General features: G+C 45.6%; 1 protein-coding gene across 1 annotated transcript in view; it reads left to right on the top strand.

Annotated features, from left to right (window-relative positions):
- The first annotated feature begins 16,049 nt into the window (after positions 1-16,049).
- Positions 16,050-20,854, top strand: part of UBL3 (ubiquitin like 3) — a 94,883-nt gene continuing 90,078 nt past the window's right edge. Inside the window, exon 1 of the mRNA XM_056858516.1 lies at positions 16,050-16,057. The gene's annotated coding sequence lies outside the window, so the exon portion shown is untranslated. The remainder of the gene's footprint in view (positions 16,058-20,854) is intronic.

Genomic DNA, 20,854 nt, shown 5'->3' with positions numbered 1-20,854 from the left:
GGATTCACAGGCTAAATTCTGGAGAATATTTAATGGGAAGTAAGTCAAATAGAAAGAATCAGTAGGTCTTCCTTGTAAACAAGTTTGGCTTAAACCACAAATCATTTTTGTCAGGAAAGACAAACCGCCAGTAGAATACAATTAGCAAATCATTACTTAGGTTCTCCAATCTCCAGCAATGTAATCATAAAAGGAAATAAATTATAATACCGAAATGGCCGTTGATTGCTCTTGTGCTTGGTAGAACATAGCATACAATCAGAAGCATATTTAGAACGAGGTCTTTGCTTGCATCTTGTGGGGATGGTTTACGGCACTGCCGAGCATAGCCAATCCAGCGATATTAGCTTCTAGATATCTGAATTTATTTTTTACTGCTGCTCTGATAGAAGAAATGCTATATTAATTTCAGGTTTGAAAAAGCATACGTATAAACAAACAGCACAACATACTTAATTAAAAATATTCCATCTTAAGGAAATAACTTAAGACTTGCAGCTCCCAGAGTTGTAATGCAAGCATTGATTTATTGTTAAGCTTTGTTCTAAAACAGGGGTGTCCAATCTTTTGCCTTCCCTGGGCCACATTGGAAGAAGAAGAATTGTCTTGGGCCACACATAAAATACACAAACACTAACGAGAGCTGATTCATAATGTTTTAAGTACGTTTATGGTTTTGTGTTGGGCCTCATTCATAGCCGTCCTGGGCCGCATGCAGCCTAGGGGCCGCAGTTTGGACAAGCCTGTTCTAAAGTGATCCTTACATTGGTTCTTGTAGGTTATCCGGGCTGTGTAACTGTGGTCTTGGTATTTTCTTTCCTGACGTTTTGCCAGCAGCTGTGGCAGGCATCTTCAGAGGAGTAACACTGAAGGACAGTGTCTCTCAGTGTCAAGTGTGTAGGAAGAGTAATATATAGTAAGAAAGGGGGAGTTGAGCTGAATCATTAGCACATTATCTTGATACTTACAGGACAATTATTAGCACATTACCTTTGATACTTTTTGCAGGACAATGATTCAGCTCAACCCCCCCCTTTCTGACTATATATTACTCTTCCTACACACTTGACACTGAGAGACACTGTCCTTCAGTGTTACTCCTCTGAAGATGCCTGCCACAGCTGCTGGCGAAACGTCAGGAAAGAAAATACCAAGACCACGGTTACACAGCCTGGATAACCCACAAGAACCAATGAACTCTGACCGTGAAAGCCTTCGGCAATATTTTGATCCTTACATGTTGGCAGTTGAAACCTACAGCATGAAAAAGAGCCTCCGTGGCTCCCAATTTCTTCTGTTCTTGCCAGCAGATGGCGTCAGCACAGCCACATCTTGCCAGGGAGAAGCAGCAGGCCTTTGCAAGTGGAGGGAGGGTTGCATGCCCGTGTGGGTCCGTTTCATCCCCCAGCATTAAGAAGCTAAATTCTACGGCCTGAGGCCTACTCCTCATATTGATTTTTGAATTCTAAAGTGCTTTCTTCTTCAATTCACCCTTAATTGGAAGATAATTAAAAAAACATGTTAAAATTACAATCTGTTTGTGCATGTATGTGTGTGTACATATGTGTGTGGTATTTATTTACTTCAATTATACCCCAGTGGGGACCCAAATCTCCTTGGGGACCTCAATCTCCTTTCCACCATTACATTAGGGTTGCCAAGTCCCTCTTCGCCACTGGCGGGAGGGTTTTGGGACGGAGCCTGAGGAACGTGGGGTTTGGGGGAGGGGAGGGACTTCAATGCCCTAGAGTCCAATTGCCAAAGCGGCCATTTTTCTCCAGGTGAACAGATCTCTATTGGCTGGAGATCAGTTGTAATAGCGGGAGATCTCCAGCTAGTATCTGGAGGTTGGCAACCCTACATTGCATCCTCACAGCAACCTTGTGTGGTAGGTTAGACGAAGACAGTGTGTCTTCTCCCAGTCTTAAGAAGCTAAATTCTACGGCCTGGGACCTACTCCTTACATCGATTTTTGAATTCTAAAATGCTTTCTTCTTAAATTCACCCTTAATTGGAAGACAGATGAAAAAATATGTTAAAATTACAATCTGTTTGTGTGCCATTTCCATTTATTGTTGCTGCCATTGGCCAGCAAAAATCTGTTTGTGTGTGTGAGTGTACATATGTGTGTGTTTTTTATTTACTTTAGTTATACCCCAGTGGGGAGACCCAAAGAGAATTAACGCATTCTCCTTTCCACCATTACATCCTCACAACAACCTTGTGTGGTAGGTTAGATGAAGACAGTGTGACTGGCCCAAGGCCACCCAGCAGGCTTCCATGGCAAAGCGGAGATTCAAACCAGGGCCTCATAGATCCTCGGCCAGCACGCTAAGCCAAAAACGAACACAGCTGGTCATGCCAAATCAACAGTAACTCAAAAAAAAAAAAAAAAAGGACATAAATTCTAGCTTCAAAATTAGTCCCTTGTGTTGCGTCAGTATGAAAACATCAGTTGGGCATCATTGTGTGTGTGTGTGTGTGTGTATACACATACATACACACACACACCTCCTTCTCCAAATAGGATTCAGACTGCATTTCTACAAACTCAGAATGGTTTTTCTGCGTCTCACAGACATGCTGCATTGAAAAAGGAAGACTGTGACTCAGCAACAAAACACTAAGTGGTTTATATTAGGCTCCCTGGACAGATATTTTCTATAGCATTTGGTGCAAGATGCCCAATGCAATCCTCAGGATCCTTTCCTGGGAATAAGCCCTGTTGAATAGACCTAAGTAGGATTCTGAGTAGACCTGCATAGGATTGCTCTAATAGTTTTCTTACAGTGCACCATATTCAGATCTTGTGAGCATTTGCTACTCTGATTCCAATTTTTCTCAATAAAATAAAATGATTATGTGTTCCCTATATATTTAATAGCCAGCGCAGTGCATTTTTGAAAACCCTGCTAATGATTGACATTGGTCTGGTAGAGAAACAGGTTTTTCTCTTCCTTTGAGAAAAATGTATAAACATTCTTAAAAGGAATGAGAAGAGCTGGTTTGGATTGGCAGTTACAGGTATTTCCTACTTCAGCCAGGCAGCCCAACCCAGTACACAAATAGAAGAAAAGTGGAACAGGGGGGAGGGGAACTCATTTTATTTTTTTTAAAAGGAGAGAGAGAAGTGGCAGTGAACATGTTTATGTGTAGTGTATACCTGTACAGCTGAACATGTGATTGAAACCCCCACATTTATCCAGGTAGTGGTGCCTGGTTTCATTTGTACAGTGGATGCTTGTTGGCTCTTTCTTATGAACGGATGTGCACATGTATAAGTACAATCTATGTATGTATGCACATTGTGTGTGTGTGTAAAGTGCCATCAAGTCATAGCCAATTTATGGCAACCCCTTTTGGGGGTTTTCATGGCAAGAGACTAAGAGAGGTGGTTTGCCAGTGCCTTCCTCTGCACAGCAACCCTGGCATTCCTTGGTGGTCTCCCATCCAAATACTAACCAGGGCTGACCCTGCTTAGCTTCTGAGATCTGATGAGATCAGGCTAGCCTGGGCCATCCAGGTCAGGGCATGTATGCACATTACTGTAACTTTAATTATACTTACTTTAATAATACTGCTCATACAGCCAATTTGGCTCTGAACAATGTCACGCTAAGACTAAAAGAAAAGAAAAAAATATATACCTGCATAAACAATCCAGAATTAATAATTTTTAATCTTAATCAACGGGGTGGGGGATGACTTGGCAACTGCCAATGTAACATTAAAATCCACCCCTGCTAAAAGAAACCTCAAATTATCCAATTCACACTTAGGGTCCCGGATAAAAGCTTTTATCCATCTATCTCTTGCCACTTTGAGCAGGTCACAGCTGAATAGAGAATGTTGCAGGGTGTATATTTGACCAAAACCACATGGACACAATCGCTCAGAATACGGCACCTTATTTAAATGAACCAATAGTTCCCCTGACAGAATCGCATTCAATCTAGCCAACGTAAATAATTGTCTGCAGTGTGGGACTATCAGGGAATCAAAGTATGTTGGAAGAGATTGTGGCAACGTTAAACCTAGGTATAAAGGTGAATGTACTCTACGTGCTCTTATCATAGTGCTTCTCCAGTTTGTGTAAGCGGCTCAAGATTAAAGGAAGAGCTGCTGATGGCCATGATCTTTTAAGTCATAGGGAGAGATTCTTAAAATCTGGAAATGACTTTCAACCAATTTGCTCCATGAGCTCTGATAAGAATCAGCTTGCAGTAGGTGTAAGCATCCGTTCGACTCCGTGGAGAATAGAATTTTAACCTAGAATCTGAAGACTGTGGCTCAAATCCGAGCGTCGAGGGATCTGAGGCCCAATTCTGCATGCAGAGAAACTCCATCAATACAATTAGGAGCTCCAGTAATTACATTACTGTAACATGTGAACAGGGCTTGTGCCTGCGACTGGTACTCAAAAATGAAAACAGGTTGAATCCAGCCACTGTTTCGCTCAGTCTTTCCCAGTTACTCTCCCTACTACAGCCCCGCCCCCCGCATGGCTTTTGTCCATACATTTCTCATGATCCCCTGCACAGGCTTTTCTGGTTCAATGGGGATCCCCTCCTTCCTTTTCCACTAGCAGAATAACTGGTTAGATTAGGGTTGCCAACCTCCAGGTGGTGGCTGGAGATCTGCCGCTTTTACAACTGATCTCCAGGCGACAGAGATCAGTCCCCCTGGAGAAAATGGTCCCCTTTGGCGATTGGACTCTATAGCATTGAAGTCCCTCCCCTCTCCAGACCCTGCCATCCTCAGGCTGCACCCCCAAAATCTCCAGAGGTCCCAACCTGGAGCTGGCACCCCTAGGTTAGATCCAGCCTAGTGTATTGCAGCAGATGGTTTGCCTGATGTGTTTTAGAAATAGTCTCCAGGAGCACTTTTAAAAAATAGCATAAGAAAGGCCATTAAAACTGATGAGTTGTGGAAAGTGCCATCAAGTCACACCTAACTTACAGTGACCCTTTGGATATTATCCCAAGAATCAAGATGCGACTGGGTGACAAGAAACACATCCACAGAAACAATGATGCCCATGGGCAAAACATTGGGAAACTACTGTGATATAGACTGACAAGCTGGCAGCCTGTGTGGTATAATAGTTAGAGTGTTGGACAAGGATCTGGGGGACCCAGGTTTGAATCCCCACTCCGGCATGGAAGCTTGCTGGGTGACCTTGGGCCAGTCATGTACTCTCAGCCTGACCTACCTCACAGGGTTGCTGTGAGGATAAAATGGAGGAGGAGAATGATGTAAACTGCTTTGTGTCCACATTTGGGTAGGAAAACAGAGTAGAAATGAAATAAAACACAAGGGCAGTTATGAAGAAAACAAGCATAAGCATTTTGCATACGTTTGTGTGGGTGTGTGTATGCATGCCTAATTAGGATCTGCTACATTAGGGTTGCCAGGTACCTCTTCATCACCGGCGAGAGGTTTTTGGGGCAGAGCCTGAGGAGGGTGGGGTTTGAGGAGGGGCTTCAATGTAGAGTCCAATTGCCAAAGCTGCCATTTTCTCCAGGTGAACTGATCTCTATCAGCTGGAGATCAGTTATAATAGCAGGAGATCTCCAGCTAGTACCTGGAGGCTGGCAACCCTATGCCACATGCATCTATCAAAGTGGGCTTTAATCCTGAAAAGTTTATGTTAGTCTTTAACATATCTTCAAAGTGTGGCAACAGACTAACTATCCCTCTGAGGAATCCCAGGTCCTGTCTCTTTTCAGCTCTTTCCCCCTTTCAACAGCTTCTCTCAGCATACAAGATGTGACGGGGGGGGGGGAGGGGGTGCAACAACATAATTTTTCATTTTGGCTTGCAAATTAGCTTGATCTGGCTCTGATCTTTAGCCTTTGGTTCAGAACAGAAGGACTATAAAGCTTTGGGATTCGGCTGCACTCGTTCCCCTTAGCAAGTAGAATGCGGAACATGGCTTAGAAGCTTTCAACGACATTTATGAAAAGATGCCCTTGTCAGGATACAAAGCTTTGTTGGCTCATGCGCTATCCTTGAATTTGTGAGAGCTACTGAATACAATCGCATCCTGCCTTTCTGACAAGGGTTCACAGGCTGGCACGCATAAGCCTCCTCTCTTCTTCTCCTTTGTGAGGTAGGTTAGGCTGAGACAGAGTGACTGGTTCAAGGACACCCAGCAAGCTTCATAGGAACATGAGAACATAAGAAAAGCCCTGCTGGATCAGACCAAGGCCCATCAAGTCCAGCAGTCTGCTCACACAGTGGCCAACCAGGTGCCTCTAGGAAGCCACTAACAAGACGAGTGCAGCAGCACCATCCTGCCTGTGTTCCACAGCACCTAAGATAATAGGCCTGCTCCTCTGATCCTGGAGATAATAGGTATGCATCATGACTAGTATCCATTTTAACTAGTAGCCATGAATACCCCTTTCCTCCATGAACATGTCCTCTCCCCTCTTAAAGCCTTCCAAGTTGGCAGCCATCACCACATCCTGGGGCAGGGAGTTCCACACTTTAACTATGCGTTGTGTGGGGGGGAAAAACTTCCTTTTATCTGTTTTGAATCTCTCACTATGCCAGAGTGGGGATCTGAGCCCATATCTCACGGATACTAGCCTGATGTTTCTTCCACTATGTCACACTGGTGCCCTGGGCCTGGCATACTCAGCGAAAGGAGTCCAATATTGCTGAAGCACCCTGATGCTATTATAAGCAAAGTATGAGACCAAAACACACACACACACACACACACACACACCCCCCTCTCTGAATTAAAATAGAACAATGCAACCCCTTTTTAGCTGAGTGGACAAAAGTCGGCTAAAGCAGGTGGATAATTTAAAAAAAATCTCCATCAACAGGAGTGATATTTATACTTGCAAAAAAAAATCCCTTACAAAAACCCTTGAAGTGTGTTAGATAAGCAGGGTAGATAATAAGGCCCTGGGAAATGGAGGGCATTTCTAAACTTAATTTGTTTTTGCATTTAGAGAGACACTGCCAGGCAGGGCATCATCAAACAATGTCTAGTGTTCACTAATCAGGACCCCTTTTGTCTATTTAAGAGGCTTACAAAGATGAGCTATATATGTGATTCCCGGAGATACACGCGGCACACAATATATCCATCGAAAAGCTTATTTTCTTCCCACAACAGCTGAAAAACCATGGAACAAGACACTGGTTCAGAATGTTTCTCCATTAATTCCTGGGTGGGGTGGGGTGGGGGAAATAAAGTTGCTACACACATCTTGCTTGAATTGATCAGGCAGCCTAGGAGGTTAAAGCCAGGTGTGTGGCTGGGAGTCTCCTGGCTGCTTGCCAGCTCCCGCAGAAGCCATCGCTCCTTTCAAATCTCACAGCCGCCCTAATCCTGGATGCAGACGGACATATTGCATAAGACGAGGCTGGCTGTTAATATCCCATCACGTGGGAGGCTGAGCAGACAGAGTGATGCAATCGATGCCGTTCATTCTGTTCTCCCTTAATGTATGGGTACCCATTCCTGAGAATGAGGGAGTTTAAAGTACAGATACCCATTCCTGAGAATGAGGGACTTTAATGTACAGAAAGCTGATAGGAAGAAAATAGATTCCTTTGAAATGTGGTGTTGGAGGAGAGTGTTACGGATACCGTGGACTAGCCAAAAAAGCAAATCAGTGGGTTATGGATCAAATCAAGCCTGAACTGACCCTAGAAGCTAAAATGACTAAATTGAGGCTATCGTACTTTGGTCACATCATGAGATGACAAGAGTCACTGGAAAAGACAGTCATGCTAGGAAAAGTTGAGGGCAGCAGGAAAGGAGGAAGACCCAACAAGAGATGGATTGACTCAATAAAGGAAGCCACAGCCCTCAGTTTGCAAGATCTGAGCAAGGCTGTCAAAGATAGGGTATTTTGGAGGACTTTCATTCATAGGGTCACCATGAGTTGGAAGCAACTTGACGGTACTTAACACACACACACATACCCAGTCCTGAGAATGAGGGGCTTCAATGTACGAGTACCCAGTCCTGAGAATGAGGGACTTCTTCTTGTTCCTGATTAAATGGTTGGTAGCTCAATGCTACAGATATTCATTCACACAGAAGCTATAGGGCTTACCTGAGGCTGTTATCATATGTGCACGTACCTGGGAGGAAAACACTATTACACTTACTACAAATGCACAAGACCTCGGTTGCTGTCATAGGCATACTTAACCTGGGAGAAACTCTCAATGAATATGCTGGCCTGTCCCGTTATCCACCCTAGGTGATTGCTTAGGGAACCAGAGGCACCAACTAGTCCTCATCATAGGCAGCCATGGTGGAGCCTGCTGTTTCCTTGCCTCCCTCTATTGGGGCAATGGGGGCATTCATGACCCTGGCTGTTTTCCTCCTTCTCTCAATGCCCCCCCCCGCAGGGAGCAAGGAGGATGGGCAGCAGCAGCAGCTAGGGTTGCCAGCTCTGGGTTGAGAAAAACCTGGAAATATTGGGGGTGGAGCTTGGGGAGGGCGGGGTTTCGGGAGGAGAGGGACCTCAGCAGGGTTTAATGCCATCGTGCCCACCCTCCAAAGCAGCAATTTTCTCCAGGAGAACTGATCTTGGTTGTCTGGAGATCAATTGTAATAGCAGGAGATCTCCAGGTGCCACCTGGAGGGTGGCAACCCTAGCAGTAGCTCTAGATGTTGTGGCTAGGCAAGGAGGGTTGGTTATGGTAGCCTTGGTCTGGAGCACAGGAGCTGGGGTATGGATATCAGGCTTTCATCACATCTCAGTTTGGGGGTGGGCTTGATGTCATGTGTCGCTGGATGTAACTTCCGGCCGGGGCCTCAAATAGAAAGGCTCCTAGGGCTGCCTGTCTCTTTCTTAAGCTTGCTTGGTTCTTTCTCTGAGCCTAACTCAGCAGGGGTCATGGCAGTTGCCAAAGTGTGGAGAACCAGGAGAGCAGGCAGTAGTTGCCCTGTGGTGTGCCTCTTGTAGCCTGGGAGCAGTGGCTTCTCGCTGAGCTTCAGTGTGTGTGTGTGTGTGTGGGGGTGAGGGCTCCCTTCCTGAGGCATGGAGGAACAGTGAAATTATTCATCACCTTGGGCCCCACTTTTGAGTAAACATGCTTAGGATCAGGCTGTAAAAGTTGGTTAGACAAAAACAAAATACAACCCCCCAAAAAACCTCTACCAAATGTTAGACACACACCAGACAGATAAAAATGTACATTGTCACTCATCTACTTATTTTACTTTATTTTAAGCTGTGCCCTAGTCAATCCCTTGGGTTTGGGATGAGTCATGCCACTTTTAAAACATGGCTCAGTGAAAACTAAGAGGAGAAAAATTACCCCATTCCTGCTGAAATCCTGACATTAAAGCTGTCCTGTTGCAAACTGAGACAAATATGATTTTTTTTAATCTGGTGGTTTCCTGTACAACTGAACACTACTACCACCACCCCTCCACCATGATTAGGGATGCCAGCCTACAGGTGGTGGCTGGAGATCTCCCTCTATTACAACTGACCACCGGACAACAGAGATCAGGTCACCTGGAGAAAATGGCCACTTTAGCAATTGGACTCTATGGCATTATACCCCATTGAAGTCCCTCCCTCCCCAACCTTGCCCTCCTCAGACTCAACCCCCAAAGTCTCCAGATATTTCCTAACCCAGAGCTGGCAACCCTAACCATGATGCAAATCTCTGGTTTACTGAAATATCAAAGAACATGGAAGAAGAAGGTGACAGAGGCCAGGACGTAGAGCTGGTATACATTTCAAACCCTCCAGGCCAGAGCATCCTTGCCTTTACTGGGCACGAGCCTGCTTTTATTTATTTAGCATATTTGAAGCTGCCTCTTCAGAGTCCTGCTTGAGGCGGCTTATAATTAAAAAACACTGTATAAAAAACCCCAAGCCATTCAAAAACAAGCCATTGGACATAAGCATTATAAAATGATCTGTAAAACCGAAGCAGGCCATTAAAAAGAGGATAAGATTAAACCCCTAATTAAAAGCCTGAGTAAAAAGATGTGCTATAAAAGTAAGAAATCCAAAATAACCCTATGCTGTATTGAGTGTGGCTCACAAAAAATAACAACACGTGACTCAAATTTAGACTCTATTGAATAAACCCAGTCAACCAACCCAGCCTGGCCTGATACTATTAGACATGAAGGGCAAGGGACAAGACTGCACATGGTGGGCCGCATAGTTTGAAGCATCCTGACCATTTCGTCAGGCCTCAGCAACTGAAAGTGATCCACACAGCAAAGACCAGACTGGGTTCCAATAACATCCTGTGACTGAACCAGTCCAACTGTGGTATCTAAGTCGTGGTGGATGCAAGCAATTTTATCTGCAAAGTGAACTGCAAACAACAGGATAAAAAGGATAAAAGCCCTTCACAACCTGGAAAAGCTCCACCAGATGGCATTGTGCAGATACAATGGTGGCAGAAAATGGTGGCTTCTCTGCCATCACTGCCACAGAGCAGGCATGATAATGTTCTCCCACCTCTGTCCAGTCACATTTGCTTTGAGTTTTTCTCCACTTGAGCACTAACTATCTTGTCACCTGTTTCATCATCCAAAATTCCTCAATAAACCAAGGAGCATTCTGGACTTCATGGAAGGAGAGAAGGCTCTCAGGGGCAATCAACCCAGGTCATCTTATTCCACAGGTCAACCAGGGCTGCAACAGAAGAACAAATCTTGCTGACCAGAAAATCCCCAAATGACATCAGAAAACCCTCTGGATCCTTCAGCCTCCCAGGGCAGACCATGTCTCCCTACCCTCGTGGAGGTTCTGAATGTTCAAGAGTCTAAATCTCACCAGATAATGATTGGTCCATTACAAGGGCACAGTGGAAAATTCCCCCATTACCAAAAAGAAAAAGAAAAAAGGTAAAGGTCCCCTGTGTGAAGCACCGGGTCATTCTTGACCCATGGGGTGACGTCACATCCCGACGTTTACTAGGCAGACTTTGTTTACGGGGTGGTTTGCCAGTGCCTTCCCCAGTCATCTTCCCTTTACCCCCAGCAAGCTGGGTACTCATTTTACCGACCTCCGAAGGATGGAAGGCTGAGTCAACTTTGAGCCAGCTACCTGAAACCAACTTCCGTTGGGATCAAACTCAGGTCGTGAGCAGAGCTAGGACCGCAGTACTGCAGCTTACCACTCTGTGCCACGGGCTCCTCTATTACCAAAAACATGTACTTTAACCCCAGAGAAGACCAAATCAAGTATATATAACCTGCTGTATGCGCATGGTTGTCATGGTAGCCATAAAGCCCTGAGCTGCTCCCACTAGGTCAGCCTTGGCATGAGCACTGAAGTCCCCAAGGACAACAAACCTAGGGATCCTCAATGCTAGATCTGAGAATGCCTCTGTCAGCTCAGACTGTTGGCCAGTGGGGTTGATGGTACACCAATAGAATCCCTATTCTATTCTGAGTCCCCAGCACCAGGTACATACAGTCAGAACTGAGGGCGAACAAAGTGTCTGATGAGTGCCTGATAGAACCACAGAGGCCTGATAGACCCTGGCCACCCCTCCTTCCTACCCACTAAGCCTAGGCTATTGCTGCACAAGGAGGCCTGGGGGGGCAATGCTGGGAGAGAACCAGCCCTTTCTCTTAACCAAGCCAGGTCTCCATGATACATATCAGGTGAGTGCCATCTTTGGCCAGTAAGTCCATGGGCAAGGAGGGATCTGGACAGCCATGATCACTGAAGTCTCAGCTTTCATTTTTTTAAAAAATTGCTCTCTAGACTCTTCCATTACAGAGTTATAAGGGTAAATGTGCTGTCTTACATGCAACAGAAGAGGATAGAGACTTACTTAAAAAAAAAAAGGCTGAAACTTCGGCGATTGTGGCACTACATCATTAGGATGTTAGTTTGCAATAGCAGTTAGCGATTTAAAAAAAAAAAAGCCTGGTGGCACAGCATGGCAAATGTTGGCCATGGCTGCATGAAAAGCCAACTGTGTTGTAGCTTGCGTACAGTTAGCAATGAATAGAGTGAAGCAGTCTGTCAAACGGCCATGAAAAGGTTGACCATCAAACTGATGATTGACAAAAAATAAGTTCATCTGCAACTTGTGAACAAGATGTGAGCTTGACCAATGGGTGCTCGAACATCTCTAGAAATGATCCAGGGGGGATGCTATTTAGCCTGTTGTGGAAACTCACATATGTGCAGGCTGCGAAGTGGCACATGGGTGAAGGTTGAAGCTTCCCCACATAGTAGCGACTGTGGCTATACCATGTAGACCTTTTTCCTTCCAAGATCATGTTTTAGTATAAAATCTGGCACTTTCTCCAGTCTTTGAACACCAAAAGATTTCCTCCCAAGATCTACAATTTTGTCCCAGAATACATTTTCAGGCATCGTCTACAGAAAGCAGGTAAAGGTTTCTGGTAAATGTGGCAGCAAACACCCTAATTAATCTTGGAAATGTCAGAGTCAGCTGGAAGTAACCAGGCCTGGCAGTTCAAGGGCTAATTAATTTCATCGCTCTTCTCTTGCATGGCTCTTCCTTCAGACTTCTTGTTTTCCTCTGTTTTGCTACCTGGTTACATTTCAAGACATGATAAATATACATGCCTGTTGACATGGAAAGAATGACACTGAAGATTGTTTATGTAAAGCACCATCAGGTTGGGTCACAGTATATTGCTAGTGGCAATCAGAAGAACTCCCTTGGTGGATCCTGACTTGAAGGGAAAACAAAACGTACTGTAAACTCAGAGTTGGTCTTGAGGGAGTAGCTCAGAGCAGGAGGCTGTTGTTGAGTACCTTACAAAGGCAGTTTGTTATAGCTATCAATATGGAGGAAGGTGTAGGGCAGCTCTACTGATTCTACACAAAGGATGTACACTGACATTTTATTCACCTGCTCCTTTGTTCCTTCCATTAGCCAATTGCTATTTGCATAGCTAATGCGTGGCTGTCATTTTGCCTGCTTCCTTGAGGGGATTCTTCGGTGCGGGGGCGGAGCAAACACAAAAGGTTGCATTAAAGGGTCTCTTAAGAAATACGAAGTAGGTGTGCGCTGGCTTCGCAGTCACTTCCTGAATGAAGGTTCAGTGTGAAAAACTAAAAAAAATAGGCGGGGCACTTCAGCCTGGAACACGCTGCTAATTACCAAGCACTTACTGTATTGCGAGTCCTTTCCCCTCCTGCCAACAGGAACAGCTCCCTGCCCTCCTATAAGTGACAGCCCTTCAAATACTTAAAGAGAGCAATCGTGTCCCTTCAACCTCCTCTTCTCCAGACTAAACATTCCCAACTCCCCCCGCCCTTAACCCCTTTTCACTCATGCTTATTCACTACAGTCTACAAACAACCACACTTGGGGAAGGAAGGCAGAGATTTCATTGCTGCCAGAGAATTGTCTGTTTGGCTGGTACCAAAAGGATAATTTACTGATTGTCATGTTATTTGTAGGGAATGCCAATGAATGCCGCCATTCTTTGTTTCACTGCAAAGTGAAACAATCGTTTCCCTTTTGGCTTCTTCTGCCTACTCCTTCATAGTAAATAAAGTTGATTCCTTAAGTAAGGTCCTTGCTGGGTATCACATTGTTGTTTGTACGTAGGCTCAAAGATTCAAAGCGTTGACTATCCACACACAGGAGTGCACAATATACATTCCAGACTAAACATTCCCAACTCATGTTAACAATGGAAGAACAGAAGGAATGCCATAAGGACAAAGACATCTTCATCCATTGAGGAAATGGTCTTCTTTTGTACTGGTCCCAACAAAACATCTGTGGAGAAATGATTCACCCAACAGGTAAAACCTATAGTTTTGGGAGAACCGTGCTAATGCTAACTTCCTTCCCAGCTGGCTGGAAAAGGTCTGCAGGACAAATTTATCTAGTATACCTTCCTCTGGGGAGAAGGGCTGGCTGGAAGAATGACCATTGATATATTAAAAAGGGCTTTCTGGATCTAGGCAGTAAACAGTGTTCTCAGTAGCAGCACACTGAATATACTTCTTTTGTCTAGAATTTCCAACCGGAGTGAATGGGTGGAGTCTGAACTGTCTGATACGCATAAGAAGATGAAACAACCATTCTTTAGTTAAGGGACTGATAGGACAAGGTGCTGAGAGATTTGGGGTGTGGGCTGGGCAGTTGGTTTCTGGCTTTTTACTGAGCTAGGGAAGAAAGACACATTAATTCAAGAACATGGCCTGAACAGAACCAGCACAAAAAGATTGAAATATAGTAGCCTTAAATATATTCTGCCTATCTCTTAATATAACATCATGGAGAAGGCTGATCCTTTTAAAAAATCCTTTGCTCAGTAGTTATTAGTAGTTATTGGATCATTTTTTGCTATGGATTAGATTCTGCCAGCTTTCTGCTGGTAAAAAATGTTCCTGTCTTCCCCTTCCACTAACAGCTGCCTTTAGCCTCCAGGGATAAGGGGGATGGAGATAGACAAAAAGCCATGAAGGATGGGAATCAGAAGCGATGACCCCTTCTCCCGCTTGCACCAAAGGAAAACTGGTAGGATATCACCTTGTATGTTTTCCCATTCTGTAATCAATGGACTTAATTACAAGTAAAGTTATTGCTTTGTTTCCATGAAATTGGTGACTCATACTGGTCATTGTGCCCCGTGTAATAAGCTAAACTTGACACAACAATAACCGAGGCGTAAAGAGACTGTGGAGAAACTCTTGCCTGGCTTTTGAAGTACTTAATTTCCAAGACTTGCCCCTATGCTCAGGGTAAATTGGAGTAGGTGATCTAGCATCATTAAATGAATCAAAGTAGCTGGCAGTAGCTGGCAAAAGAACTAGAAAACATAGATCTTTGTTTCTGTCTGTTGTGGATAGCTGTTAAAAGATCTTTTTTTTCTGATTAGAGTAGTAAAAAGATGCTGGAGAGGAGAAATCCTCATTAGGATTTAGTCACTTTGGGCCTGGGCCAGTTGGGTAAATTCCATACCCTGTAGTAGGACAGAGGTGTCTGTGGGGGGCCCATTCTGCCAAACCACCTACAGCAGGTTGCTCTTCCACTTTCCTACCAGGCCTCAAGACAACAGGAGGCAACTGCACCCTGCCAGACTACGTACCTCCAAAACTGAGATGGCCCTTTAAAAACCAGACTTTCCTTCAAGGGATCATGTGGTGCTTGTGACACATGCTCCCTGGAGGATTACTTAAGCCCTTGTTGGAGGTTAGGTTTCTGCTGGTACAACATACTGAGCTTTTGTGTGTGTGCTTAGAAGAAGAGTTGGTTTTATATGCCGACTTCCTCTACCACTTAAGGAAAAATCAAACTGGCTGACAATCCCTTCCACTCCCCACAACAGACACCCTGTGACTAGTTAGGTGGGGCTGAGAAAGTGTGACTAGCCGAAGGTCACCCAGCTTCATGTGGAGGAGTGGGGAAACAAATGCAGTTCACCAGATTAGCCTCTGCCACTCATGTGGAGGAGTGGGGAATTAAACTGGGTTCTTAGTGGTCTAAGAGCCAGTGTGGTGTAGTGGTTAAGAGCAGTGGTTTGGAGTGGTGGACTCAGATCTGGAGAACCGGGTTTGATTCTCCACTCTTCCACATGAGTGGCGGAGGCTAATCTGGTGAATTGCATTTGTTTCCCCACTCCTCCACATGAAGCTGGGTGACCTTGGGCTAGTCACACTCTCTCAGCCCCACCTACCTCACAGGGTGTCTGTTGTGGGGAGGGGAAGGGAAGCGGATTGTAAGCCGGTTTGATTCTTCCTTAAGTGGTAGAGAAAGTCGGCATATAAAAACCAACTCTTCTTCTTCTTCTTCTTCTATCTAGTCTCTTTGGCCTTGATTATCTGCAGTTTAGATTAGACTTCTGCTGTGGCTCACTGGTTTGAACTGCAAATGCCATCCTGAAAACAGGACACTGCTTAACTCATTTCCCCCACTAGCCGTTGAGGAGCCGCAGGGCTTGCTTAAAGAAGACCAAGTGCTTTGCAGCAGGGAAGGCACACCTGTGAAGTTTCTGAAAAGGAAAAATACATCCATAAGCGTCTCTAACTTCTCGCTCTAGTGAATTTGTGCCCTGACCTGGATAGTCTGAGATAGCCCGGCCTCATCAGGGTAATTTATGCATGATTAGCATGTCCCTGGTTCGTCCCTCTCTTGTCTCACACTTTTATATCCTGAGATTGGAAAGCCTTATGCATGGGTGTTGCTTGTTGTGAATACAGTCCTGTGAGTGTCAGGATCACAGCATAATCACATGTAGAAATCAGGAAGCTCCTGAGTCCCCGCCCCTTTAAACACTGCGTTATCATTGGCAGTAGTGTTTACTCTGGCAAAAAGGTCACCCTCTCCTCTCCCCTCCACTTCCCCCCCCCCCGCCGTGAGTGACCATTTCACAACCCTTCTCTCAAAATGTACAGAATTGCATCCACAAAAGTAAAAGGGGGGGGGGATTCTCTGTCATACACACGCTGCTGAAACTGAGTAGAATAGACGGTACAGAGGCAAGTTCTCCTTTCAACCCTGTGAATTGCACAAAAGGAAAGAGGGGTGGGAGATTCTCCATCGTACAGATCTCAAAAGCTCTAAGCAGGGTTGACCCTGGTTAGTATTTGGATGGGAGACCACCAAGGGAATACCAAGGTCGCTATGCAGAGGCAGACAATGGCAAACCGCCTCTGAATTTCTCTTGTCTTGGAAACCCTATGGAGTTGCCATAAGTCAGTTACGACTTGACGATAAAAAAAGTGAATTTGTGCATAATTGGCTCCCCTCTAGACTGCTTTTAGACAGAGAAAAACCTGCTCAGTCTCTTGCCTTGCATCTGTGACTGTTTTCTTCTCTTTATTTTCAAGAGGGTGGTAGCCCAATAGTTTTTTCTGCAAAGTAGATGGGTTGGCTATTCCTGGGGAGGACAGAAAACCCAGGGGTATTCTTCATGGAGTTTTGCTGCTGTTTCGACGCTGTTTTGCGTCAGAGGCAAATTTTGGTTATTCACTGCAGAGCCGTGTTTTCCCCCACTGAGCAAAATAAGCCGGTTTAAAAGAGAGGCAATCCAAACCACTTCTGAGCCGTACTTTCCAGTAAAAGAGCATTTTGTTGCTCGGATGCCCATGAAGAAATGTTTGCTTCGCTACCCGGGACGTCTCCTTTCTCCTCCCCCAAGAACGGTGATTGGCTGGGGGAGTTGCCACTCTAACAGCATTGCACTGGCAGGAGGGAGACCCAAAGCAGACTGGCTGCCCCTCTTCAGAAGGGTGATGGGGATTTTGGCTTGGATTTGCCGCTCTCAGGATGCCCCTCCCCAACACACACACACACATAGGATCGCACCGGCAGGAGGGAGACCCAGAGCAGACTGGCTGCCCCTCTTCAGAAGGGTGATGGGGGTTTTGGCTTGGATTTGCCGCTTTCAGGATGCCCCTCCCCAACACACACACACACAGGATCGCACCGGTAGGAGGGAGACCCAAAGCAGACTGGCTGCCCCTCTTCAGAAGGGTGATGGGGGTTTTGGCTTGGATTTGCCCCTCTCAGGATGCCCCTCCCCAACACACACACACATAGGATCGCACCGGCAGGAGGGAGACCCAAAGCAGACTGGCTGCCCCTCTTCAGAAGGGTGATGGGGGTTTTGGCTTGGATTTGCCGCTCTCAGGATGCCCCTCCACATCACACACACACATAGGATCGCACCGGCAGGAGGGAGACCCAGAGCAGACTGGCTGCGCCTCTTGAGAAGGGTGATGGGGGTTTTGGCTTGGATTTGCCGCTCTCAGGATGCCCCTCCCCAACACACACACACATAGGATCGCACCGGCAGGAGGGAGACCCAGAGCAGACTGGCTGCCCCTCTTCAGAAGGGTGATGGGGGTTTTGGCTTGGATTTGCCGCTTTCAGGATGCCCCTCCCCAACACACACACACATAGGATCGCACCGGCAGGAGGGAGACCCAGAGCAGACTGGCTGCCCCTCTTGAGAAGGGTGATGGGAGTTTTGGCTTGGATTTGCTGCTCTCATGGTCCCCCCCCACACACACACACATAGGATCACACCGGCTGGAGGGAGACCCAGAGCAGACTGGCTGCCCCTCTTCAGAAGGGTGATGGGGGTTTTGGCTTGGATTTGCTGCTCTCGGGATGCCCCCCCCCAAACACACACTCACAGGATCATGGAAAGAGTGGGCGGGATTAGGCGGATTTGGAGCGGTGAGTCATGAGCGGCAGCAGACGTAAGCAGCGCAGAGAAGTGCGCTGTTTCTCCCGTGAAAAATTGGGATGGGGGGCGAATCTGCACTGCCAGTTTATTATTTGCTACGATTCAAAACCGAAGCAAAATCCACCGTGAAGAATACCCCCCAGACTCTGGTGCTTGAGTCGCTCCCAAGCATCGTAGCAACCTCCCATGACTTTCCAAGGATAGAAGCAAAGCCTTGGCATATTTACTTGAAGGTACCAGGCATGCCACAGGCTGCCTAGGGGGAAGCCCTAAGGAAATCCCCAGAAAAGAGAATAAAGTTTCAGCCAAAAAAATCCCCCACCCTTCTTCTGCAATGTTGCCATTGGCTGCCAGGAAGATATTTGCCTGCAGCTACCACTCAATAGCTAGAATGGGTTCAATGAAGGACACTTGTAGTTCTAAAGCATGAGAGTTGCCCAAATCAGCAATGTGACTTCTGTGCACAGCATTGCTCATGACACTATTTGGCACAAATTTAGGCTTGCAGTGCAATCCTAAACAGAGTTATAGCCTTTTAAGTCCATACAAGACCATGGGCTTAGAAGGGTGTAACTCTTGTTAGAATCGCACTTTGTACACTGCTTGCTGAAATTCTTACAAGCATTACTAGAGTTGTTGACCCCCCTCCCCAACAGCTGGAGCTGCACTGAGGCTAGAGGGACTGATGGCAGTTCTGTACCCAGAAAACCATCTCCACCCATCTGGAGTACCAGGATCCTCCCAGATTTGCATCCACTAACGGAGGTGGGGGAGTTGACTGGCCTTCCCTACCTGATACCAGGATTGACTGGATGATTGAGATCCAAGAAGACAGGATCGGTAGTAAGATAGAAAATGCAACGGATAACGTCCTCAACAACCGCAATGTGTTTTCAGATTTAAAATTTCATCAGGAAATGAAGGTTTTCTCCTGAGTCTCACACATCCACACCTGAGTCACACACATCTACACGCATCCATACATTTTATTCTACTTTTTGTTCACTTTTATTCTTCCTTGCCAAATGGCCAGCTGTGGCCTGAGGTCTGCAGGCACTTCAAGCAGGATCTTGTCTAGCATCCCGCAAAGGCTCTCAGGGAAGCTTGGTCTTCTCATGCCCCACAGGCAGAGGAACTCTGCCATCTGAGTTGACCTTCTGCCCAGGCTTTGTGACTTCTCCACTCCTGGGTTCTGGCAGTGTCAGAGGGGTCTCTGGCAATAGATGAATCTCCTTATCTGGAGAACCAGGTTTGGTTCCCCACTCCTCCACATGAAGCCTGCTGGCTGACCTTGGGCTGGTCACGGTTCTCTCAGAACTCTCTCAGCCTCACCTACCTCACAAGGTGTCTGTTGTGGGGAGAGGAAGAGAAGGTGATCGTAAGCCTCTTTGAGACTCCTTATGGTAGAGAAAAGCGGGGTATAAAACTCAACTCTTCTTTTTCTTCTCAACTTTCACACAAATTCCAAAGGTTCGGAATGTGACTTTCAAAGTTTTTCAAATTTGACTTTTGAAATTAAACTTCTAGGGGTACTTTTTGAAGCCACAATTTGCACAAAAATGTTTGGTAAACCCCTTAAAGAGCACTATATTCTGTGCTGGATTGTGGCCAAATTCCCTAAATCTTAACTCTCTTTTTTTTAAATTAACGTTACGTCTCAACTTGCTGCATTCATTTGGTTGGGTTCTACCAGTTTTTCCATAGTCACAAAAACAAGGAGGGGGGCATTTTGGCCCATAAAAAGGCTATGCTGGAGATCGTGGGGCCCATGGGAACACAAGGAATATGGCTGCAGTGTAGAGGACAGTTGGGCAGGATGTCCTCTCCTCCCTTTTTTTTGGGGGGGGGGGTCATCAAGTCACAGCTGATTTATGGCCACACTGTGGGGTTTTTAAGGCAAGAGTGTTCAGAGGTGGTTTGCCATTGCCTGCCTCTGTGTAGCAACCCTGGTATTCCTTGGTGGTCTCCTATCCAAATACTAAACAGGGCCGACTCTGCTTAGCTTCCGAGATCTGATGAGATAGGCTAGCCTGGGTTGTCCAGCTCAGAGCCTCCTCCCACTTATGCTTAAATAAAAGCTTGTGTGATCTAACCCATTTTTAATTGTGTTTGGAGTTTTTAATCCTCAAATCCAGTAATATGAATACATCAAAATGTTGGAAATAATTTGGAATATATCTGTGATTTTTCCAAATAGACTTCCAAGCTAGAAACATCACACACACAGACAAGTGATAATTACAGCTCTGATTTAAAGGGGACAATCAAAAGATTATAGCATTTTAAGGAAGCAGAAATGCTGTTTATTCAAGGTTACTTTGACATAAAGCTGCACAAATACAGACACAGATAGTCTGAGTAACTGGTAGTTTTGGGTAATGGGAGATTCACTATACAGGAGTATAGTTTGTGTATGCAGACAAAATCCTGGGTGAAATACAATGAATGAAGTCGCCTGTTTCCTTGGAGATCCTTTGTATTTTTCATTTCTTTTCACCTGCTCCTTTCCTTGACCGGACAGTTCACACTTGCTAATGAATGTTACTTATCTTACACACTTCCCTCAGCTAGGTGCGATTTACAGAGCTAAGATCTATTACAGGAGCATCATTAATAAAGTCTTGCAGTTTTGATTTGAACAGAGAGCTACCATTAATGGATCAGCACTGTTTAATTAACACTATTGAACTGATGTTGCAA

Source organism: Euleptes europaea, chromosome 12, assembly GCF_029931775.1.
Source record: "Euleptes europaea isolate rEulEur1 chromosome 12, rEulEur1.hap1, whole genome shotgun sequence".
In the NCBI taxonomy this organism is placed as follows: Eukaryota; Metazoa; Chordata; class Lepidosauria; order Squamata; family Sphaerodactylidae; genus Euleptes; species Euleptes europaea.
Note: the sequence above shows the minus strand (reverse complement) of the source record. Positions and strands in the feature narration are given on the sequence as shown.